General features: G+C 35.2%; 1 long non-coding RNA gene across 1 annotated transcript; it reads right to left on the bottom strand.

The window, feature by feature from the left end:
- Positions 1–15,610: 15,610 nt before the first annotated feature.
- On the bottom strand, positions 15,611–19,711 carry LOC125480135. Its single transcript, XR_007260524.1, has 2 exons — positions 17,319–19,711; positions 15,611–16,672 (listed from the first exon to the last, which is right to left on the bottom strand). It is a non-coding gene; the product is annotated as an uncharacterized LOC125480135 (long non-coding RNA).
- Between the last annotated feature and the right edge of the window lie 6,592 nt (positions 19,712–26,303).

Below are 26,303 nucleotides of genomic sequence, written 5' to 3'. Positions count from 1 at the left end.
TTCTACATATGTGTTAATCATCGAAAATAGCTCGGAGTAGCTTTTCCTAGTTTTCCGACAAACACTGCCACTTTTGAGGTGTTTTCTGGCCAAACCACGACAAGTTAGCCATTGTGCAAGGTATCATTCTCTTCATCTTGTTGAGTACTAACTTTGGTTTTTGAATCGCTCGATTTGGTTGAGTATCGAAGAAGTTATGAGCGTTTGAAAACTTGCCCAGAAACTGGCCAACCTTTGGCCTGAAGCTAGGTCGACCCGACCTAAATCCTTAACCTGAATCCAAAACCCATCCCAGAAACTGGCCCAAACCCTATTACCTAGCCCAATTGCCCAAACCTAAACCCATTGAGCCCAAACCCAAACCCCAAATTGAATTGGCCCCAAACCCAGAACCCAATTAGTGCATGGGTCTGCATGTGGAGCACACACGCCTTCATCAGAAATACTGTTACGGCGGCATCGGTTAATTTTCTAGCCAACTTTTCGACGACCTAAATCGGTGCGTACTGCGGCACGTGGCCGTCCAGGCCGCCTCCATGTGGTGGCGCGTGGGGGTACCCTAAGTCCCCATTTATGACGTTTGTTTCCTGAAATTCAATCGTTATAGTCTAGTTTTATTAATTGGTGCCTTTATGTGCTTAGGTGTAATTGTTTATGGTGTTTCCATTTTCTCTAGTTTGCACGGCTCTTTGACGGCGAAATATCTATGAGCGGACCTCTTCCAAAATGCATGTATGAAAAACATGATTTATTGGTTACGTTTTATGAAACATTTATGAGTAAATTCGATTCACACTTTATGATATATTATGCTTTATCAGATTTACGTTCTTTGATGTATATATGATTAATGACTATATACATACTTGTGAACATGGTTTCACGATATGACGTTTTAGTTATTGAGTTGCGATTTGAGATATATATGTGTGTGTGTGTGTATATATATTAGAAATATTATGTTAATATTCTTATGTGTTTATTTAGTGGTTACTTATACGATCTGCATACGGGCGAATAATACTTTTATATTGGCTTCGGTCGAGTGCTGTAGGAGCCTACGGGTGATTAATACTTATATATGGCTTTGGTCGGGTGCTAGGTGATTGATATTTATATATGGCTTTGGTCGGGTGTTGTAGGAGCCTATGGGCGAATGAAGGCCTTTAGGCGAATAAAGTGTTCTATATATCTTTGGGCGAATAAAGTGTTTTATATGCCTTCGGGCGAATGAAGTGTTCTATATGCCTTTGGGCAAATGAAGAGTTTTATATGCCTTCGAGCGATACTGATACCACTATTTAAAATACTATATATAATATATGTTTTATGAAGTTTTATGGCATGCTAGGATTTTCGGAAAAGCTATTTTTGATTATGCTACATGAGTTTTCATAAACTTTGGGGGTCATTACGTTGTTGAATAACTATATTAGTACTACTTATATATATCAACTTGGTTCACTCATGTTTTGTTTTGTGCCCCTTAAGGACTTAGAATCGAGGCGTACAATCCCAGCGTCAAGGCACTCTAGCATCGGCATCTTCTAGTCCTCTCGGTGTAGGACTCATCCTTTTGTTCATTCAATTTTATATTATTCCTTTTTAGTGTCTCAAATTATTTGTATGCTCTGAACACGTTCCATAATTGCATATTCATTGTAGTTAATTTTACAAGTTATTTATGTTAGTTATTTCTTTCTAGTTCTCATGCATTCTAATATGGTTTCGTCATCTTCGGGTGTCGGCTAGCACATGCTTACCTTGGTATTTGGAGGATATCAGGGTCGGATGTGTCACTATCTTTCTTGCATTGGGAGGAAGATACAAGCTAGGTTATGTCAATGGTGTTACTGAGGCACCTGAAACCACCTCTCCTACATATGAGTTGGGGTTGTGTAAGGACTAGTTGGTCATGTCTTGGTTACTTAATTCCATGGAGCATAGAATTGTTGAAATATTCAACTATTCAAAATCATAATTGCACCTATGAAAGCAAGTTCAAGAAATGTATGGCAACCAAACTAATGTTGTACATGTCTTCCAGCTCAAGAAAGACATCTCAAGTTTGCAACAAGCAAGGAAGCCCTTTGTTCAACACCTTGGTAACCTGATAAGCATGTGGAATGAGCTCGACGTTTATCGTCCTCATACGACTAATGCTACTATTTTAATGAAGAGAGCTGAGGAAGACAAGATCTTTCAACTCTTAGCAAGTTTGGGTCCATAGTTCGAAGATCTTAAAAGTCATATTCTGATGAACTTTGAGCTTCATTCCTTCACTAGAGTTTGTGCTATCATTCAAAAGGAAGAAGTGAGGAAGAAAGTGATGAGTCAAGAGACTAAGACTAGTATACCTGAAACTAGAGCTTATATCTCTAGCAATAATCGAGTGGAAGCAAAGGTTTACATAGGAAAAAAAACTTGATTTAAAGTGCAATTATTATGATACCATGGGGCATACTAGAAATAGGTGTTGGATCCTTCATCATGAGCTAGAACCTAAGTTCTTAAAGAAGAATAAGGGTCCCCAAAAGGGTCCAAGTCACTCTTCTTACAAGGCCAATCATGCAGCTACCTTTGCAGCTACCTTCATCAATCTACTACTTATCTTAATAAAAAGCAGTTGCACACTGAGTGTGAAGAAGCTCTTGTGTCTAAAGTAAAAAACCACATTGCCTTGCTTGGAAAGTTTGCCAACTTTCTAGCTAAAAGTGATCGTGCTCCACATAGAGGTGTTCCAAGTACAATGAATGCATTCTTAACTGCCCTTAATGTTAGTAGTGAGCATGATTATTATATTGTAGATTCAGATGCCATGGATCACATGACCAATGAGCTCACTAACCTTGCATGATTTTAAAAAATTGTCTAATTCATCTCAAGTGTCATTAGCCAATGGAAAAAGTGCTCCAGTTGTAAGGAAAGGAAAAAATCAAACTGTTTTAAGACTTTATTGAGTTAGTAGCTCTTTATGTTCCTTCTTTTCCTTTTCAGTTGTTATCAGTTGGAACCATCACAAACTCTCTAAATTGCCTAGCCATTTTCTCTCTTCATAATGTTGTTTTCGAGGACATTACCACCATGAGGAAGATTGATGAAGGTTTCTTTTTGAATGGACTATATTTATCTAGCTAAAGACTTCAAGGAAACCAAGGCTTTTCAAGTTAGTTCCTGTGTTTTTCAAGACCAACAACTTTGGCATCAACGATTGACACATCCTTATGAGAAAGTGATGTCTTTTTTGTTCCCAAAGCTTTGTAAAGAAAAGTTACAGTGTGATGTATGTCACTAGTCTAAGTTTGCTAGGTTACCTTTTGATCCCTCTATGTCTAGGGCTAGTAGTCCTTTTGAAATCATCCACTCAGATATTTGGAGTCCAATCCTTGAGTCCTTTGATGGATATAGGTATTTTGTAACCTTTGTTGATGATTTTACAAGGATCACTTGGTTGTATCTTTTGAAATTCGAAAGTGAGCTTGTAAATGTTTTCCAAGATTTTCATAAACTTGTTGGTACTCAATTTTCATCTAAAATTTACATATTAAGGTCCGACAATGGCACTGAATATATGTCCCATAACATGTCTCAATACCTAAGCACTCATGGCATCTTACATCAAACATCTAGTGTTGGCACACCCCAATAAAATAGGGTTGCCGGGAGAAAAAATCAAGACCTTCTTAAGAAGAGAAGGGTTCTCATGCTTCATATGCATGTACCAAAAAAATTATGGTCACAAGGAGTGCTTACAGCCACCTACCTTATTAATAGACTTCCTAATAAGGTGCTAAGTTTCAAATCTCCCTATAAGTATTGAAGGATAGAAAGGTTGACTTTTCTCACATGAGGGTATTTGGTTCCATATGTTTTGTTCCCATTCAATCACTTCACCATGACAAGCTTGATCCTAGAGCAACTAAGTGTGTTTTTATGGGTTATTTCTTTACCCAAAAAGGATACAAATGCTACAATCTAGTCACTAGAAAACTTGTTGTCTCAAGGGATATTAAATTTGATGAAACAACTCCCTATTTCTCAAGAAAAGTGGGTGATGAAGGTCAGGGGGAGTTCTTACATGACTTGTTCCCTTTGCCTAGCGTTCCTCTCTGCCAAGACAATCAGGTAGTGCATGATACCCTAGTTATGACCTCTGAGCCTACATCTTATATACCTAATCCACCATGACAGGTGACAATGTTGAAGAAATCCATTCCCTTAAGCAGAGCCTTCAACCAAAATTTGCTCTTAAAGACTTGGGGAAATCTCAAGTACTTTCTTGGTATTGAGCTAGCTACATCCCAAAAGGGACTTTTTCTCAACCAAAGACAATATGTTCTCGATTTCTTGAAGGATGCTAACTTGGTGGATTGCAAACCTACACGTACGCCTCTTAACAGCAAGTTTCAGCTCAATGCACATAGTGAAACTCAAACCAATGTTACTGAGTATCAAAGGTTGGTAGGCAAGCTTATATATTTCATACTGTGAGCATAGTGAGTCAGTTTATGCATGCCCCCACTGTGGTTCATATGCAAATTGTTAAGAGAATTCTTCGTTCTCTCAAAAAGTATGTTGGTCAAGGTATCTTAATGAAGAAAAATGACAACACTGAAGTCATGGCATACAATGATGCAGATTGGGCTGGGAACTCCCTTGATCGCAAGTCCACTATCGGATTATGTACCTTTGTGGGTGGAAATTTGGTCACATGGAGAATCAAAAAACAAAGTGTCATAGCTCGATCCAGTGTTGAGGCTAAGTAACGAGCCATGGCTTCCATTGCTTGTGAGCTTATTTGGCTGAAAAGCCTTCTCTCTGATTTAGGGTTCTCCAATAACCAACCAATGTCCTTGTTCTGGGACAATCAAGTTGTCATGCATATTGCCTCTAATCTTGTCTTTCACGAGATAATAAAGCATATTGAAGTAGACTGTCACTATGTTCGGGCACAAGTGCAATCCAAGGTCATCGACACTCACTATACACACAATCATAATCAATTGGCTGATATTTTTACCAAGTCCCTTCCCACTGCTCAGTTTTCGAGAATTTTGTGCAAGCTTGGCTCAAGGAATCCCCTTGATCCAAGTTGAGGGAGAGTGTTGGAAGTTGGACGCTATTGGAAGTCTCATTGCAGCAATCATTGTCAATTAGGGTTGGTTGTTTATCCAGTGTATAGCTCTCGGCAAGGGTTAAGGGTTTTATCCTAGATACTTATTCACGTTGTAGTTTCCCTTCAATTAAGGGACTTTGCTTTTCTTGTTATTGGTAAATAGATTAGGAGTGTTTCAAAGAGTGATTAAGGGGATTGATTGAAGTCCGTTTCTTCACTCTCCTCTCTCCTCTCTCCTTTATATGTTTAGTTCCTGTAAAGGTTTCATTTATGAAATATAAAACTCTAAAATTCAACATGGAGCTCTTTCAAAACAGATGTTCACCGATACAAAATCTGCCGTAAAATTCAAGATTGTAATTACATTGCAGAAAGGAAGATCCAGAAAACTAGAGAAGTAGGGAAAATGGAACTTAATCACTGATTTATTTCTTATTACTGCCAAGAAAGAGGAAGGGTTATATACGTCTTGCGAAACAACTTGGATAACATAATTAACACGCTTGCTTGAAACCCTCAAACTTGAAAGTTACATATGCAAACACAAAAAATGAAAAACTACCCTTAATTCCTCTCGTCATATAGTCTCCTTTGCATACACACACATATATATTATAGCCTCTCTTCTCTTCCCCTTTCCCAGCAGCTGCTAGGTTTACTCGTACTCATTGGAAGAGTGGCCATTTGCAGAAGCAGGGCTTGCTCCAGAATTGGTGTCACAGATTGCTGCTGCTGCTGCTCCTCCTCCTTCTGCTGATGAATATTCTTGATTTGATCTGCCGCCAAATCCAAAGATTTTGGTTTTGATAAGACCTCTTTTTGGTGGGCAATTGGTCAAGTCTCTTCCCTTTCCTTTCCTCGTCACTGGGTTGCTGCTGCCGCCTTTGTTTTCCATTTTTTTGGGCTCAGTCAGTTACTTTTGGGGCGGAAGAAAAGAAACTGAGAAGGGGTAAGTTTCAGGCCAGATGATGTATTGAAGTGAGATTCAGAAGATGTCTCAACTGTAGTGGTATCTTTATTTATGAAGAACGACAGAAATCAAATTATATATATATATTTATATATATATATTTTTTTTAATTGTATATTATGCGTTCATTAACACATAGTATATATACTTTTTTTCCAACATTAACACATAATATATACTATCTAGCAAATGAGCACACATTCTGTGTGTGTGCACAATTTCATTTTAGTTTTTATTATTAATTAAGGAGTGTGATTAGTTTTTAAAATTTTAAAAACAGTATGGAATAATGATGATGAGATAATTTCTCGTAATAAGTGCATATTTTTTCTTAATATTACATAAGTACTGTTTTGTCATAGGAAAAATAGGTATATGATTGTTATTTTCTCAAAAAATGAGTGTAAAATAGGAAAAATAGGATATGATTGGTTTATTTTGTCAAAAGGCTTCAACCGCCCACCTTCTCCCACATTCTCATCAAGTGCAACTGCTTCATTTCATTCAAACTATAAAAAAAAATCATGATTTCACTTACTTGTATGAAAAAAATGATGATGAGACAATTTCTCTTAATAAGTGCATATTTTTTATCTTATGTAAACACTGTGTATAAAAAGTGAGGGCAAAATAGGAAAAAAAAGTGGCAAAAAGTTGACAAGGAGGGTTCTCTTAATAATAGTAATAATAGTATAGATTATTAAGATAATATGACAATCATATCCCTATTTTTCCTATTACTAAGAGACAAGGAGGGTTCTCTTAATAAATAGTATAGATAAAATATGTGTGACAAGGAGGGTTCTCTTACTATTTTGACAATGAGGGCAAAATAGTAATTTTGTATCTTTTGATAAAATGACAATCATATCCCTATTTTTTCTATTTTACTCTCACTTTTGATACACAATATTTACATAAGGAAGACGAAACAGTAATTATGTAATATTAAGATAAAATATGCACTTATTAAGAAAAATTGTCTCACCATCATTTTTTCATACTCTTTTTAAAATTTTAAAAACTAATCATACTCCTTAATAAAAAAACAAAAGACAAAATGAAATTATTCACACACACACAATGTGTGCTCATCGGCTAGTAAATTATTACGAGATGTTGATCTTATATCTGAACAGCTTGATGTCATCCTCATACCAGATAACGTAAGTTGTCAATCAGGGATGTAGGAGGGGCGGCCCTCCCTCACAAACGGACTTGGCTGAGCCACGTGATTACATTTGTCCCATTTTTATTTTGCTAATTCTAAACAACCTCTTTTTTTTTTTTTTTTTTTTTTCAGACAATTACTTTTAAACAAAAAAATATAAACAAATGATACTTATAGCTCAAATAGTTAATAATTTGGGTTGATTTTACATTCGAGATCAGGCTTATGTGATCATTCGTGATGTTAAGTGGCTCAAAAATCAGATTTTAATGCGACAAAAATGTCAAAATTTAAACTAATGGATTTAACATTGTTTAATTTATTCATAACGAGCATAGCTCTATATATATTTATAGATTTCCCATCCTATTAGATTGAAAACTCTCAACCAATCAGAGATACTAATGTAGAGGATTTTTTTTTTTTTTTGGTGAATGGGATCCAAAAGGATCGCCAACGGGAAACTATTATTAAAACAAACACGTACTTACAAACCAAACAAAGACTCAATTTATTCCTAGAAACAAATAAAGAACGGGCCTAATTTGGACCACATCAGAAAGTGTTGTTCTATATAATTAGCAAACCTCTCTCTCACTATCTTTTGGAGATTCTTGCATGCAAACCAAATAGGATAAATGTAGAGCTTGTTTAGAAGTGCTTTTAAAATGACTGAAAATGGCTTTAGAGAAAATATTTTTGAGTTCCAAAAGCACTTCAAGTGTTTTTTTTTTTTTTTTGGGGGTTAAGGATTCACTTGCATTTTTACTAAGAATTGATTTAAAAACATTACAAAAGCTCTTGCTAAGGTTCAACTAGTGCGACCCAAATAGAAGTTGTAGTTATTTGTGTACATAAACTGTCATCTAAATGATAATCCATATTGTTAAGAAAGATGAAGAATTAATTCAGAGCAAAAACAACATGGACGACATTACTTTTTTGTTACAGTCAAGGAAATCGATCGAACACTTGATCTGTACTAATCCTAACTCCTAGTGCACACTTAAACAACTTGTATGCTTACTTCAAACCCTCAGACATTTAAAAGTAGAAATTTGAAAAAGAAAGAAAATACCCTTCCTCTCTCTCTCTGCCCTTTTTTCCCCAAATAGTGCTAGTGTATTTCTCATTCGGAAGTGCATGAGTAAACAGTTGATGATGAACCTGGTTTTTCCACAGAACTGCCACCACACCTTCCTCCAACCGCTCCTGCAGCTGCTATGTTGGTCACAGTCTCCACTATCTCCTCAAAGATTCTAGCTTTGATTTGACCTCTTTTTGGTGGGATAGTATTGGTCACGGCTTTTGATCCTTTCCCGCTCTTCACTGGCTTATTGCTTTTGCTTTCCATTTCTCAGCTGTTTTGTGAGCAAAAGGAGAGAAATTAAGGAAGAAGGAGGAAACTGCAGGAGAGTAGGGGTGAAGTGAGCGGAAGTGAAAGCGTAGGGCTTTATATGTCTTGGTGGTGGGGGAAGCCATTATTATAATGAGGGTAACTTTGTCAAAAAGACTGAGAAGTGGTATCATATCACTCATGGCATGCGGTGTGAACACTGTATAAACTACTGGGGGGTGTTTGGGATCCCCCATACATAGATTCCATCCTCCTCGCAATTTTAATGTAAAAAAGTCATGTTTGGTACACAAAAATGCATGCATGGATGGATATATTATCGAGCAAAACAAGAAACGCACATGGATGCATCGGATAGAATCAAAGTTATAACTAGTTATAAAGTACTTTGTGTTTATATTTCTTAATAATATAGATGGACACAAAAGAAATTAGAAACGACAACAGGCTAAGAATATTGCTTACATGTTGCACGTTGGTTAGGAAAATCCCCAAAAAATAAAAAACAAAGCTGAATGGTCAATGAATTATACACTTTACTTATTTTTTTTAAGGATTAATTGTAGATTTAGTTCTTGAATTATTACTTGAGTGAAAAATATGTCTCTAAATGATTTTAGTTTTTGGTATAATAGGTTTCTAAATTCATTAAAAACTACTAATTTCATCCTTACTATAATATTTAAAGTTATTATATCAAATGTTTGTCAAATTAAGTTATGTTACTTGCACGTGACACATTTTAGAGCGTAATATCGCCATTCTCTTACCTATAAGCCCTCAATGTTGCATATAGGTGGCTCCTTTAACTTCTAACTTACCTTCTAAAGTTAACTTCATATACTATTTTTTCAAAAAGAATAAGTCCTTGAACTCATTAAAATTACTAATCTACCCTTCAAAGTTTATCACATGTAAGTCATGTGATTTAAATTAACAGAAAACTAAATAGAATAGCTTTGAATATAATATTAGCAATGTATTGGTAGATTTTAAATAGTTTAATGACCGATTTTTCCAAAAAAATAGTTTGGAACTTAATTTTCACTCGAGTAATAATTTAAAGACTAAATTGACACTATTCCTTTTTTTTATATACAACTAAAAAATTAGTTACAAACTTGTCATTACAAAATTCGAACTTAAAACACTTATAAGTATAAATGAAGTGGAATATCATAGTCCTAAATGACACTATTTGAGATAGATCAAGGCTCAATTAAGTACATGGCAAAAGATATAATTCTAATCTGAAGAACCAGAGTCTGGTGTGGTAGAATCAGATTTTGATTGATGTTGGAGAACTGGCTCTGGACCTTACCAACCAGAAATAAGGATGAAAAATAAATCTGATGGAAATTTGATATTAATTTAACAGGGGCCTAATTTAATATTAAATTTCTTAACAGTCCATTGGGTAATGAGATTAGGCCGATTTGATATTTCATGGAATTAATCTTATAAGGCTATTTTAATAGGATTGAGGATTTTCACTAGATTCTTTTGTGAGGATTCCGAAAATCTTCAAATCACATCTATTCATAGTACATTGTATGATTAAAAACTATTTTAATTTTTTTATTTAAAGTTAAATATAAATAGTACTTGACAAAAACTGTCAGCACGATATATAATGAACAGATGTAATTGGAAGATCCTCATAATCCTCGTAAAGAGAATCCGGTAAAATCCTCTCTCGTTTTAATAGAATTATTGTGTACAGGAAAATCCAGAACCAGTGCAAACTCACTGCATTCTATATACTAGAGATCATTTTAGGCATCTACTATAGAAGGGTTAGGGTGATGCATCATATAATTAATAAATTTAATTTAAAAAGTTGATTTATTAGTATTACTTTATTATATAATATTTCGTTTTAGAGAGTTCTTGCATATTTGGGTCTAAAGGAGCCTTGTGAATTGCAATGTTCTTTATGACAAGGAGGGAGTCGTTGCTGTGAGACGGAAGCCATAGCAAACTATAAGCACCAGTGTGGTGGAAATCATTTTAAAATTAGAACGTCGAACGCTTACCTCGACTCAACCGAAGGTTTTTTTAATCCGTTCTATTATCGTATTTATATATTTAACTTCTGTTCATTATTTATAGCAATTCATCACCTTTGTTTCCTACATAATCTTACAAAACGGGACATTTTCAAATTTCTCTAACATGTGAATTAATTAGTAAAAAGGAAATAAATTGACTTCAAGCAAGAACAAATTGACTGAAAAAGAACAACGATATAATGGACAAGGATTCTCTTTGATTCTCTTTATGGGATTCAAAGATTAATCAATATTTTTATCGTATATCGTGCATTCAATTTTTGTTAGGTAATATTTATATTTAATTTTAAATCAAAAATTTAAAATAATTTTTAACTGTACGATATATAATAAACGAACATAATTAATTAATTTTTTAAATACTTACAAAGAGGATCAGGAGATGATTCTATTCCGAAACCCCAAAATAAAAATGGGCAGACAGTAAAAACGGGAAATTTGTCACAGTTAAAAACGTGAAAGAATCTGCTTTTCAAGCATTCTTCTTTTCATCTGGCTGCTGATTTGCTGAAACTGCTGATGAGCTGTCACTAGGATATTTCCCATTCCCATCACATTGATTACTAGTCTCTTTTTTGTCCTTAAAGATTTTGGCTCTGATTTTAGCTTTCTTGGGTGGAATGGGTATCTGCTTCTTTATGAACTGATGGCCTATTAGTAATTTTATCATCCATCTTTGAGTTTGTAGGGGTATGGTCCGTATGGATATGAGACAGAAGGGTGTAGAAAAATGAATTGACTACAAGAAGAATAGTAGGTGGATTTTTATAAGATCATGGACAGTGGAAAGACACCTACAGATTAAGAGGAGATCTCCACTATTCTCTTTTTTGCTTCATGCAAACTGTTAATACAAAAAAGGTTTTTAATTAAAATGATTTTGAAGATTTGCATAACTTCTGCATCAGTTCCTGATGGATCACTTATATTGATTTCAAATCTTAGAGATCAAAATAAGAAGTTATGTAAATCTCATAAACCATTTTAACTAAAAAAACCTAAAAAAAAAAAAAAAAAAAAAGAACTTTAACGAAAAGGTCCTAATACTGTTCACTTTAACGAAAATCCATATTTTTATACTAAAAAATCAATCATGATACTATTCACTTTATCTTTTAATTTTTCCTAATTATTAAAACTCAAAATTTTTAATTTTTTTTTATTAGTTTTCTTAAAAATAATAAAGCGAAATTCAATGACGTCCTCAACAAGAAAAAATTTATGTGGGGGAATTATTTTTCTATATTAGTTAAGCCAGTTGTGCGAGCGTGACATAATTTAATACAATGTGAACATTGAACACGTGAGGAATTCCTTAAGAGTCAAGAGACAAGTAGACAAGCTCAAGTTCAACCAAAGAGAAAATCATTAAAATGGGGGATGTCTTTCTGCTGTTGCTTTTTGCCAATGAGGCTGCTTTTGATTTTTTAACCAAACCAGACACCATTTGACATCTGACAAATAATATATGGATCACATCATATTGTGTCTTTTTTTATTACCAAATCTTAATATGATTATTCCCTCTCTTGATGAAAACAAAAAAACGGAAAAAAGAACAGTAGGGCTTCAAATAAATTAACATGTTTGAGTTCAACTTACTTGGTAGTCTTGCTTTTCAAACAATTTTTACTGTTCAAATTTTTTTTGAGAAACAATTTTTACTTTTCAATTTTTTGAATTACTGAATAGTCTAAAATTATAGAAGAAAAATTAAAATCGAACAAGAATCATGTAGTTCTTACTTTTTCATCTATGCCATCATATTAATTGTCACTTATGCGAATGTCGCTTACTTTTTATTTATTTGTACTCTGAAATAGTTTTTTGTGGCCGATGTCAATACAAGTCCTCGCCGTTGCACTCGTTGCTTGTGGACGGGGTCGGCACTCAGGCCTAGGCTGGATAGCCTAGTTGAAACTTCCTTCTCTCATTACGTGATCATGCAATGAAAGACAGTATACATATTTTTTTGAGCCTCGTGATGCAAGAAAGTCCCATACACACCTATAGACTATGCTAATACCTCCATCAGACAGAGAGAGTTGGTAAACCTCTCTTTTTAAATTAGGACATGCCTGACATGCATGCCTTAAAAAATAGAGTTTTGAGTTTGGAAGGGAACCAAGTTCTTCTGCACATCAGTATTTTAATCATTGATCGATCTTACTTGATAACTGGTAGTGCTGCTGCTGCTGCTGCTGTTTTTTCATTTATTTATTTATTTTTCTGTTAAAAATTGCAGAATAGATAAACTATTTTCTCCTCTGAAGTCCAAAACAAAACATGACAACAAAAAAACGCAAATCCAGAAACAGAACTTACAAAATTCGTAGCTCAAGTTTCCAAATAACCTGAAACTTGAACATTAATACAGTTATTCCCTAAATCACCCAACTCCCCACTTCAACTAAATGCCATAGATCCCTACTGGCATGACCCTATTGGTCTTTTTATATTACAACTCTCTATCTGCGTAGGTATAGGCAGAAAAAAACCCATAAAAACGACAACAGTTCAAAACTATTTCAAACTTGAAATGTGGCTAACTCTAATCCCACTATGGAAGAGAAGAGCTTGCTTACACCCCAATACGCCGCCGAGCATCCCAGCAATTCCAACTGTTTCAATGTTCCCCACGTGACGTCATTGTACTATTGGCCTGGAATGACATAGCGGCGTACAGGGCGTGCATCGAAGCCTCTCTTCCTATGAAAGTGGAGGCTCAGCTTCCACAGCATCCTCCTTTCTTTGTTCCCAGTTTTTTCATCACTGATGATGCTGCAGTTTTTACTTTTGACCCCAACATTCTGAAAATCTTGGCTTTAATCTGACCTCTTGGTGGAGGCAGCCTTATCAGTGGCCTCTTTGAGCGGAGCTCAGTTTCCATGGACTTGAATTTTACTGGAGTAACCGAAGCCATACAAAAATACAGAGCAAAAAGACGGAGGAGGATAAGAAATTTCAAGTTTTCAGAAGAGGGAAGATTTTGTGGGAGAATAAAACTTGGTGGATACATATATTTATACACATTGGGAATTTTTGGGTGGGGGGAATCATAGAAGGGTTCACAATAGTGTGAAAAGGAAATGCAAAAAAAAAAAAAAAAACAAAACAAAAAAGAGTGGAAAATATGTGATGTGGGGTTTGAGTGTGTGTGTCCAAGGAGAGACAGCTGGTTTTTATTTTAATTTTTAATGTAAAGTCTATGTGGTATTAGATGTTAACATGCGTGGGATGACGGTTTGAACTTTGAACGTAGTAGAATCTTCTAACAAGCAAACAAAGGCCAATCAAAAAGTCTCCAAGAATTCACTTGACTTGGAGAAGCAACACTGCGTTCTTCATATTTATGAAGTTATATATTCTTCGTTTTTTTTTCTCTCATACACGTTTATTTGTAGTATTTGTATTGAATAAATAAGGGTGCGCAGAAAAAGAAAATAATGTGTGAAAATCCTTTTGAATATGTGATATAATTTTTCAAAAAAAAAGTAAAATAAATTTTATGCACATGCATCAAACTGTAATTTAACCACAATGAAATGAAACTTACCTAACATTGTTTACACATCGTAACCATAATTATGAAGAGACACTATGTCAGCAGTTGAAGGGTAATTATAGTTAATGTTTAGTTAACATCTTGATAACCCTTATCTAGAAGAATGAATGTTCTTCAAAGTTACTAAAGATTATAAAAAGGGATGTAAGTATTAAGTCTATGTAGAAGATAAGGTCTCTTGTTCATGTTTAAGAGCCAAAGGAGATGAATCAAAGAATTAAAAGCCATCCTTTATGCGTAGTACAAGCTGAATTATTCATATCTACGGTCAACGACTCCATCTCCAACCCCACAAGTTGTGAACGCTTTCTATTTAATTGTTGAAAAGACTATTAAAGGTATTTGGTCCTCAGAGAGGCAACAGGTGGCATGAGATGGCATTTGAGTCTTCTGATCAAGTGAGAGTGATGAGGGGAGATTAATAACTAAGGAAACTATAAGTCTCAGGTCAAACTTTGATTGAATTTACCAATGTTGATGAGATTTCAAGGCCTTTATTTTTAAGCTAATCAATTTTGGGATTTTGAGTTTGCAAAAAAAAGAAAAAAAAAAATGAAACTGATTTTCGCACTCTCCTGTTTTTTTTTTTTTTTTGCACGCAATACATATAAAAGAAATTATAATTCGAAAGTCGCTCTGAAAAAGTGTATCAATCAATGAGAACTATCTACAACCGGCTTATAAAATAAATCTCACATATACATTCATGAAGTACTCATGTTTTCATTTCCCAGAACCAAAAGTTTGAAAGTTTATCTTCCATTGAAAAAGGTCAATATTTGACTATGGAAGGTTTCTCTTGACAAGGACTAACCTGATCTAAACGTAGGCAGTTCGGAAGTTTGCTTAGTTGTTGCTTAGTTGTTGAAGGGATTTATTTGTCCATTTCCTATTACAGTCTCCCCACTAAAAACCATGCAATCAAAAGTTGGGTAAAATTGATCATTACTAGACATTGCAGATAACTGAAAATAATCAATTTGCATTGGTGAACTTTTAAATGCTTTTCGGAAGCAAAAAACTTTTAAATGCTTCATTATTCTAGGCTTATGTTTATTTCAACCTTTTTTTTTCCACAAACAATAGTTAGATTTCATTAGTAATCATATACGGATAGAAACATGAATATCAACAGCCAGGATATTAGACCTTCAAAGGAAATAATGACAAATATAATTTGTCCAAATGTTCTTTGCTAGCTGATGTGACCATTTGAATATAAATGTTAAATCTTTTTTTTTTGTCCTAATGGATATGTATTTATTTTTTTTATTATATTGAGTTCCATAGTTAGATTAACTAATAAAAATTAATTAAAATCGATTTTAGCTTTTACGATCTATTTGTCAATAGGACCTATGCATTAAAAAAATATATTAAATATATTTGACTTCTTCTTTGCTTTGTTGTAATAAAAAAGACAAGCTAGAAGACCACATCATATATTGCATGTCAATTGGAGTACACCTTAACCACGAGCTAAAGGATGAATTGCGAGGCTTCATTCAAATTAAAAACTTGAAGTCTTGGGTTTGAAACCCGCTGCTGGTGTGGAAGTCAGACTTGTGGTCAGGGGAGGCTGAAATGTCATTGTGAGTCTCTCAACTCCCAGAAGAGGTGGATAACCGTGACTTGCTACTAGTTGCTCCCCTTTTAAAAAGAAAAAAAAATTGGAGAACACCTCAATATTTTATAGTTCTCTTTGGCGTATTTGACATCTCGTTTGGAGATGACAGCTCAAAACCATCCCACTCAACAACACCATTTTCCTTAACAGCATAGGCAGCCACAAAAGATAGAGCGGAAATTTCAACACAGCTGACTCGAACTGAGAAGCTAGGATGTGAATGTCGTGGATGATCCCTTCTGTAGTCTTCCCTGTTGTCACCATATCTAATATCTCTTTTTGCGTCTGATTCCAACTCAGCTTTCCTAAAACCCCATTCTGGACAAGCGGTTAGTCCTGCTCTAATGATATATGGCTCCACTGTCGCACTAGAGCTGCACAGAAAGCCACCAGCCTCTTTAAATATACCAGCCGACGACCGCACAACCCACCCGTATCCACCAAAACCTGTCTGCGAGCACCATGACCGATCACAATTTATTTTAACATACCCCACCGCAGGCCGTTTCCACGAAGGCACCTCAGACAACACCCATCTGCATACTACGAGTAGTTGAAGGACTTTGCAACTTGCTCGTGTTCTTTTCAGAGCTACATTCATTCACATGGTGTAGCCGTAGCTGCACTACTTCCCCAGGGTTGTGACATTGCCCCGTTAAATGCAAACTTGTTGTACACTTACACAATCTGCAACAACATTGCACTATCTTCTTTCTCTGCATAGCGACGGCACACATGCTGCCAGCATGATCTAGAATCATTCTATGTAATACACCTTACCACAATCTCCGCACCTGTAAATAAATTATTATTAATTTCAACTCTGAACACAATCTCCACCACATAACATCTTAGAACACAAAATATGGTTTTGATAGAGTTTTAGAAATGCTATTATAGATGAGAATTATAGGGGCTTCTAAAGTGATATTATAAATTTTTTTTAGCATTTGAAAAGTACGAATATCTCTTTTTGTGCTATTGCAATGGTCAAGATGTTTGTAAATTCGTCTACATTTTTCTAATGCTTTAGAGTAATCAACAGTATATTAAACCAAGCAACATTCAGAAATATGCATTTTATTGAATGATAAAAACAATGTATCAATTGTTCTACACGAATGTAAAAAGCATTTACAAGTACAATAATGTCTGATTTGCCTATGTACAACTTTACATAAGTACTACAACCCTAGACAGAACTATGATAGTTCTTGGCTCTCTTCAAAGCAAACATCCAATATCCAAGATCAACTACTAGTGTCTCTAATATGCACAATAGAAAGTCCAATCCATATAAGCAGTTAGGCAAGTGCGTATGTACAATTAAGCATAAATGAAATATGTAAAAACTAACAGCCTCGCAACATGACATGAACAAGCACGGGTCATTCCATAAACAAGCACCAACATAGAATTAAAGAATTGGCAGTCACTCACATCATTTGATGCTCAAGCAGTTTTCTTACGGAAGATGGAATGCAGAACGTCGCACTTGGTTGTGTCCTTCCCATCACCAGGATAGCACTACTATCTCTGTCAAGACTCAAGTTCTATGTACCTAAGAAACACAAACTTCTTATCCAGAAAGGGGAAGGATATAGATAAACAAACAACACACGGAGATTGTTCAAGGAACGTAGATAATCCTTACGTAGCATTCAGACTGTTGTGGAAATAGACGAGACCATGCAATGATTGAAATTCTAAAACATGCGTAATTCTGATCTACACATATATACTAATCAAACTGTTTATCTTTTAATTTCTTCAATGTATTTATAAAAATGTGAAATCAGAATATTACAGAAAACGTATCACATTTTTTGAAGCATAGATTCATAATACCAGAACGTCTAAAAAATTGGTATCTTCTCCGTCAAGCAATTTTTGCGTTCAGTCAGGGCTTATGATGAAGCAATATAGCTCACAACTGGTTCCACCTTGTTTAACATGAAATGTGTGAACAAGTTGCGGGACTGCTAGTCAATGAGATGGCTAGAGCTTCTCAGTTGTGGCTTTATTTCATGCAATGAATCTCCCTTTTCCACTCCCTAGAGAACGGAGAGTGGGCAGAAGGGAAGGAGGTCCTCATACGGAGTCACAGCACACTTACTTGTGGCTATCCACGAATTAAAACTATTAACCTAAAGTACCAACTGCTCACCTGAACAGGCATTCCAGAGGCGATCCTAATATCAGAATTATAACGTGTAAGTTAGATCATATATTGTAAAAAAGATAGCTGGCTGAAATTTATACAACAGGGATCAAAGTTAAGAACCGCATACAACTCCGGGCTCCGGATAAAGTTGATTTCTTCTTCACAACAATGACTCTCTAGTTCATCATTGGGGGACTCGTGTTTATCATCAGGCAACTCTTGCACACTAAAAGGGAGATGTATTCCATCTCCTAAGTTCTTCGAATCCTTAGCCGCCACCTTCCCATAAATTAAACTCATATAGAAACCTTTCCCATGTTAAATTACACAAAGCGACTCTCTATAAATATAGGAATACTCCTGCAAGTTATTCATTCAATTACACTCACTACTTCTACATACTAGAGATCATTTAGGCATGTATTATAGAATAATTCGTTCAAGAAAGTTCCTGCATATTCGAGTTCAAATGAGCCTTATGAATTGCAGTACTTCTTTCACAAGGAGGGAGTCGTCTTATGGGAGACGAACACCATAGTAAACCACAAGAACAAATATGGGGCGGCAATCGTCTTAAGGTCAAAGCGTCGAAAGCTTGCCTAAACTCAATTGAGATTTTTCTAATTCCATTCTATTGCGTGCATATTCATAATATTTAATTTCTGTTCATTATTTATAGCAATTTAACACCTTCATTTCCTACATAATCTTCATAAAATGGGACATTTTCAAATTTCTCAAACATGTGAATTAGTTAGTAAAAGGGGAATAATTTGACTTCAAGCAAGAACAAATCGATTGTAAAAATTACAACATAACAATGTGCATAAAGTTAAAACAGGAAATTTGTCACAGTAAAAAACTTGAAAGATTCACCAACAGAAAGAATCTGCTCTTCAAGCCTTTTTCTTTTCATTTGGCTGCTGATTTGCTGGAGCTGCTGATGAGCTGTCACTTGCATTTCCCATTCCTATCAGATTGATGACAGTCTCTTTTATGTCCTCAAAGATTTTGGATTTGATTTTACCTCTCTTGGGTGGAAGGGTGGCTGCTTCTTTATGAACTGATGACTTATTAGTAATTTTGTCATCCATCTTTGAGTTTGTAGGGGTATGGATATGAGATTGAAGGGTGTAGAAAAAGAATTTACCAGAAGAAGAAGAATTGACGAGAATAAGAAGGCGAAGAATTGACAAGATAAAGAAGAAGGAGGAGGAGGAGGAGGAAGAGAAGAATAAGAAGAATAGTTGGTGGATTTTTATAGATCAAAGAAAGGCAGCTACATATTAAGGGGAGATTTCCATTAATTTTTTTTCCGCGCTCTTATTTATTTTTACTTTTTAAAGATTAAACAAAAGAAAATGAAAGCGGTATTCATTAAGGTGTTCAAAAAGAAAAATATTTTGGTAAAAAAAAGAGATAAAAATTTATGTGTGGAAATTGTTTCTATATTAATTAAGCCGATTGTGTGAGCGCGAAATATTTTGAGGAACTAGATCCATTATGGACCTTAGTGTCTAGAGTTTAAGGATCTATAAATTTGGACCATATGTTTGTATGAAAAAAAAATGAGTTTTAACAAAAAATTCACAGTATTGTTCACTTTAATGAAAAATCACATTTTTATATTAAAAACTCAATCCTGATACTATTCATTTTACCCTTTATTTTGTCCTTATCATTAAAACTCAAAGTTTTCAAGTCCATTTCATTAGTTTTTGTAAAAAAAAAAAAAAAAAAAAAAGCAAAGTTGTTAGTTCATATGAGATAAATCAGCAGAATGGGTTAATTTATATCGTCAAACTTAATCTGTGTGGCTTAGAAATATGAATCTCTATGCTCTGACACTAAGGTCAGTACCGAATCCAAATCCATATTTTGACGAAGTGTGAACACTAAACTTATGAGTAATTTTATTCGTATCATATTTTTATATCATATTTCTATACCACTTTAGGTGATATCTGATATGAACCACCAAATCATTTGAAAAATTTGCAAAACCCAAAGAAATAGAGAAAAAAAACTTCTCGTATACTACAATCATCATTTAATTAATTAGTTTTTCTTAATTATTAATTTATTAAATAATGAACTAAATTTCTGATTAATTCAAATGATGTGGTCCACATCAAATGACACCTAAGATGGTATAAAAATATGGTACAAAAACATGGTATGAATAACATTACTCCTCAGCACATGAATTCCACGTCGTGTGAACACTGAGCTCAGGTATCAAGTTCGACTGTTCAACCAAAGAGAAAAATCATTAAATTATACAAGTGGATGGATTTCTACTGTTGACAGGCTGTTTTAAGGTTTTAACCAAACCAGACACCTGAAAGCAACCGTCTGACATTTATATGTATAATGAAATAAAATATACATATAAAGTCCCATGCATACCTAGGACTATGCTAATACCTCTATAAAACAAAGAGAGCACGTATTTACTTAGGATAATAATGCAAAGACTAAATTTACAAACTAAATAATATGTCATCAATAGAAATAAATATGTTTATCAATATTTAAGTGATAAACCAATCATCAACTTTCATGTTTTTAGCTTTCAAAATATTATCTACAAATTTAGTTTTTCTAGCATTACCCATTTACTTAATCATATGTGTTGGGAGCATTGTCCTCTCCCTTTTAAATTAGTACATGCAGACATGCATTGTAACATTCCACATCGACCAACAGAGAGGGGGTGATGTGCCTCATATGTACATGCCCACCTCCATATAGCACGATGTCTTTTGGGAATTCACTGGTTTCGGGTTCCATCAGAATTTCGAAGTTAAGTGAGTTCAGGCGAGAGCAATCCTAGGATGGGTGACCCACTGGGAAGTTCTCGTGTGAGTTCCTAGAAACAAAACCGTGAGGGAATGGTAAGCCTAAAGCGGACAATATCGTGTTACGGCGAAATCAAGACTGGGATGTGACATGCATGCCCTAAAAAAATAGAGTTCTGAGTTTGGAAGAGAACCAAGTTCTTCTACACACAAGTATTTTAATCATTGATCGTTGGAGCCAAAAACAAAATTTTAAAAATCTTGGAGACGACATGTAATTTTTTTTTTGAAGAAAACGAGATTATCTCATTAAATGGTCAGGGCACACAAATATTCACACCAACAACTCAGCATCTCTCAAGGTCGAAGCAACTGAATGCAACTGCTCAAAGCTTAACTGCTTTTGACATGGAAAAGTCAAAGGCATATAATCACCAAATCCTATCTTTAATACATTATCAATTAAAGATCAACTCAAAAAAAGTAAGGAATCGTTATCACATTCAATCAATGATGCTTCCATCATCTTGGGAATATTATTTCCTAAGGATGACACAACCTTGGCCAATGGGAAGCCGACCTAGGTGTAGGGTTTGGGAAGCCGTTATGTGTAGGGCAAAATCCTATCCCAAGGCCGGCCACCTCTCTATAAATTCGTCAAGACTGAAGATGGTGGGCGGATTCTTGCTACCACATATCTTACTTGATAACTGATTATTCTGCCACTGCTTTTCATTTATTTAGTTTTTTATTTATTTTCCTGCTAAAAATTGCATAATAGATAAACTATGTTCTCCTTAAGCCCCAAAAAACAAAACATGAAAAGAAAAAAACACAAACCCAGAAATTCATAGCTCAAATTTCCAAATAACCTGAAACTGGTACATAAATACAGTAATTCCCTAAACTACCCAACTTCCCACTTCAACTAAATGCCATATGCTCCCTACTGGCGTGACCCTATTGGTCTTTTTAGTTACAAATCTCTATTTGTATACATGAGGGGAGAAAAACCAATCAAAAACTACAAAAATTCAAAATTATTCCAAACTTGAAATGTGGCTGGCTAAATCTAATCCCCCCCTATGGAAGAGAAGAACTTGCTTACACCCCAATACTCGGCCGAGCACCCCAGACTAATAATGCAATTCCAACTGTTTTAATGTTCTTCACGCAGTGTCTAAGCCATGAATTGGTCAGGGTATGTTATTTGTAGGATGAATAAATAAAGAATTATACCGAAATATTAATTACAAGATGATATCTTAAAATGATGAGGTAAGTATGCTTGATTGATCCTATTTTTTATGTCTTTACTTTTCCATGCCACAAGCAGGGAGCTTGGTGTAGCTGCTAGGCCTATAAAGAAGTTGATCAGTTGCACGTGAGAATATTTGTGTGACCTGAATCTTGTTTTCTTTGAAAAAAGGTTCACATGTCGTCTTCTGGATTTTTGAGATTATTTTTCACTCTATATAAATTATTTTTGATATAATTTTTGTACATCTATCAAATTGTAATTTACCTACAATAAAATGGAACTTATCCAACTTCGTTTATATATCATACCCATAATTATGAAGACACACCATCTCTTCAGTGAAAGGAGTTAATGTTTAATTAAGATCTTGATAACCCTTTTTTGAAGAATTAAAGTTTTTTAAGTTACTAAATATCATAAAAAAAAAGGGATGTTAATTCAAGTCTCTGTAGAAGATAAGGTCTACTTATCCGTGTTTAGAGCCAAAGGAGATGAATCAAATACTTAAAAGCAAGGTTTTAAAAAGTTCTAGGCACTAGTCGGGTAACGGATAAGAGCCTAGCGTTTAGGTGTCTAGGCTTGACCTAGGCAGTTCTTTTTATTTTAATTAAATTTATTATATAACATATAAACAAATATCTAATTGTACTTAAATAAATAAATAAATAAATATATATATAATTGTATAGGGACATATAAATTACAAAATGATATATAAATTATAAAGTATTAGAACATATTTAAGACATTGAGAATAAGCATTTAATGAGTCCAAGTATTCAACAAGTTTCATATATTTATTAAAAAAAATTAAATGCAAAATAAAAATTATCTATTTTCTGTCTTAGTAAGAATCACGATTGATGCAAATGCCTAAACAACACTAAACGGTGATTTTTAGAACAATGGTTACAAGTATTACAAGTCATCCTTATGCATAGTACAAACTGAATTATTTGCCATGTCATAAGGCCAACCACTCCATCTGTCCATCACCAGCACCCCCTCCTCCACACGATACGAAAGCTTTCTATTTAATTAGTGAAAAAAGTACGAAAGGTATTTGGTCCTCAGATAGACAAATGTTGGCAACGGATGGCATTTGACTCTTCTGAGGGAGGTTGCATTTTACTCTTCCGAGGGAGGTTGCATTTTACTCTTCTGAGGGAGGTTGGATTTAGTAACAGTTTGGTACAGCTGAATTTTTTTTTTTAAAAAGCAGCGACTCGAAAAAGCCGGGAAGATTTGGTGTTTGGTTAACATCCTCAAGCAGCTTTTTTCACAATTTAGGTGAAAAAAGCTAAAAACCCAAAGCAGCAATAAGGAGCTTTCAAAAACTTTTTTTTTTCATTCCAATAGGCAGATGAACAGTGCAGATTAATTTCTTTCAAAATTTCCAACCTACCCTCATTTCTCTGTTTAGTACGAAGCACAACATCGCTTCAATGAAATTTCTATGACAATTAGTGCGCTTATGTTAATGAGATTTATAGGCCTTTATTCTTAAGCCAATCGATTTTGGGATTTTGAGTTGCAATAAAAAAAAACAAAAACAAAAGTGATTCTCGCATTCTTTTATTTTTTCGTATTCAATACATATAAAAGGAATCACTCTCTATGAAAATTGTTACTCTAAAAATTCGTATAAGTCAATCAAACAAAAAAATTTATCTACACCCGGTTTACAAAATAAATCTCTTACATACAAACTCATGTACCACTCACGTCTATATTGCCCCATAAACAAAAGTTTGAGAGTTTTATCTTCCATTGAAACTTGTGAGGTCAATATTTGACTATGGAAGGTTTCTCTTGACAGACTAGCCTTATCTACACGTGGGCAGCTTGGAAGTTTAATTTGCTTAGGCGTTGAAGTGTCATGCGCATATTTACGCTCTCCCCACTAAAAACCTAAAACAATGCAATCAAAAGTTGGGCAAAGTTGATCATTACTAGACATTGCAGATAAGTTTTTTTATTTTTTATTTTTTAAATGCTTTATCATTAGAGGCTTAATTTTGTTTATTTTTACGTCACTTCTTCGATCGTCACAAAGCAAGAACAAATATGGGGAGACTGGGTCCTCTTGTGGCAGTCCATGACAAGGATGAATATATTAGGTTCTCCATGTAGCATCACACTATAAGACACCATGGAAACACAGTCCATAATCCAGCGGCAAAATTCGTCTGAAAAATAGCCTCACTTATTTCTTCGTTACTACGCATGGCAGAAAGCAAATTATTCTCCACATCCCCAATTCGAGCTCCCAAACAACTTACCACCCCATCAATCCGTCTTGGGTTGTTGGATTGAACTAACTTAACAAAATATCCCACCATAATCCTTTCCATCGCATCCACACACCACCATCATCCTCCAAACCTTTTAGTTGGTTATGGCGTCTGCGTTTCATCGTCTTAGCATGAAAGTGTTTCGTACTTGATAGAGTTAAATGAACAAATAGGATTGTGACACTTGTAATCAGATTAAGAGAGTTAGTTATAGTTAGCAAGTGTATGCAAGTGTAAGAATGTTCTTGTATAAATACTCACTAAGCAGAATACTGTAACAACTAACAAATATAACAAGAAATATCTTTCTCTCTCACTCTACATTTCTCTCGACTTCTCTCTCTCTCTATAAACCCTAATGATGAACTGCTTCTTGGTTTACATGGTATCAATCGCCATGGCTGCTTCAACAGTGTTTCTTCGATTCCTCGGCTGCTTCCGCTCCTCTTCTCAGCTGTGATTCCTTCTCTTTTTCGACGGTAGATTCTTGATGTGTTCTTTCCTGAGTTCTAGTATTCTGTTTCTTCGTCTGTAATTTCTTTTGTTAGGGTTTTGGAATTTCTTGATCTTCTCGTCTCTGCTCTACAAGATTGTGCACATCAGGTGTTTGTGATATTTCCTCTCTTGACTTCTTCTCTTTAGTTCTGCAATAATGGTTACTGCATCTCAATTACAACTTCTCCAGTCGCCTATCACTTCTCTTATTTCGACGCTTTCCACATCTGTCAATGTAAAACTTGATGATTCGAATTATCTCAATTGGCATTTTCAAATGGAATTATTGCTTGAAAGTAATGGCATTATGGGGTTTGTTGATGGGTCAACACCATGTCCTGTTCGAGTTGATGAATCTGGTACAGACTCAGATGCCTATACAGTTTGGAAACTCCATGATCGTGCCCTTATGCAACTTGTCACTGCCACCTTGTCTCCCGTGGCTATGTCCTGTGCGATTGGTAGTTCTAGTTCTCGGGACTTGTGGACTAGACTTAAGGAACAATTCTCTACTGTGTCTAAAACCAGCATTTTCCAGATGAAGTCCAATCTTCATACAATTAAGAAGGGGTCAGACTCTGTCACTCAGTACCTGCAGAGAATCAAAGAAGCTAGGGATTATTTGTCTGCTGCTGGTGTGTTTCTTGCTGATGAAGATATTATCATTTTGGCTCTCAATGGGTTATCTCCGGAGTATAATACATTTCGCACGGTTGTTCGAGGCAGAGAAAGTGTTATGACCATTAAGGAATTCCGGTCTCAACTTCTTGCTGAAGAAACCATTGTCGATAGTCATTCTGCTGTTCCTTTTCTTTCTGCGATGGTAGTCACTAATTCCTCTGCTATGTCCAAAGGCTCTGGTGGTGGTCATTCATATAGTCCTGTTGGGGGTCAGCAATATGGTGCATCTGGGGGGTTCAAGCCTTATGTCAACAAGCACAGAGGTAAAGGCAAACTCAATGGAGGACAGCGATACTACACTCCTCGGCCAATGTATCATCCTCAATCCCATGTCTTGCCTACACCTACTCCTGGTGTCCTTGGTTCTTTTCCTGGTCAATTTGGGAATCCATCAGCGCCTCCTTTGCAGACGTGTCAATTGTGTAATGCTGAAGGCCACACTGCCCCTTATTGTTCAAATAAATCATCTGATAGACAACAATGTCAGATTTGTGGCAAGTTCAATCGTACAACTTGGTATTGCTTTTACAATGAAAAAGGACCTTATTATATGGGATCTCAGTTTTCTCAGCGGGCAGGTGCTCCTATGCAGGGTTACTCATACCATAGTTCTCCTGTGTTCACTGGTTCTCAACCGTCTTCATTACAGGCTATGCATACTGTGTTTTCTCCTTCTTCTCAGCCTTCACACATGGGGTCTGTTGCTTCTACTTCTCAGTCACCACAAGT

Source organism: the organism of the source record quoted next, unplaced genomic scaffold (assembly GCF_019419815.1).
Source record: "Pyrus x bretschneideri cultivar Hongxiangsu unplaced genomic scaffold, Pyrus_bretschneideri_v1 Contig32, whole genome shotgun sequence".
Taxonomy (NCBI): domain Eukaryota; kingdom Viridiplantae; phylum Streptophyta; class Magnoliopsida; order Rosales; family Rosaceae; genus Pyrus; species Pyrus x bretschneideri.
The sequence above is the reverse complement of the archived record's forward strand: the minus strand, read 5'-3'. Positions and strand labels throughout refer to the sequence as shown.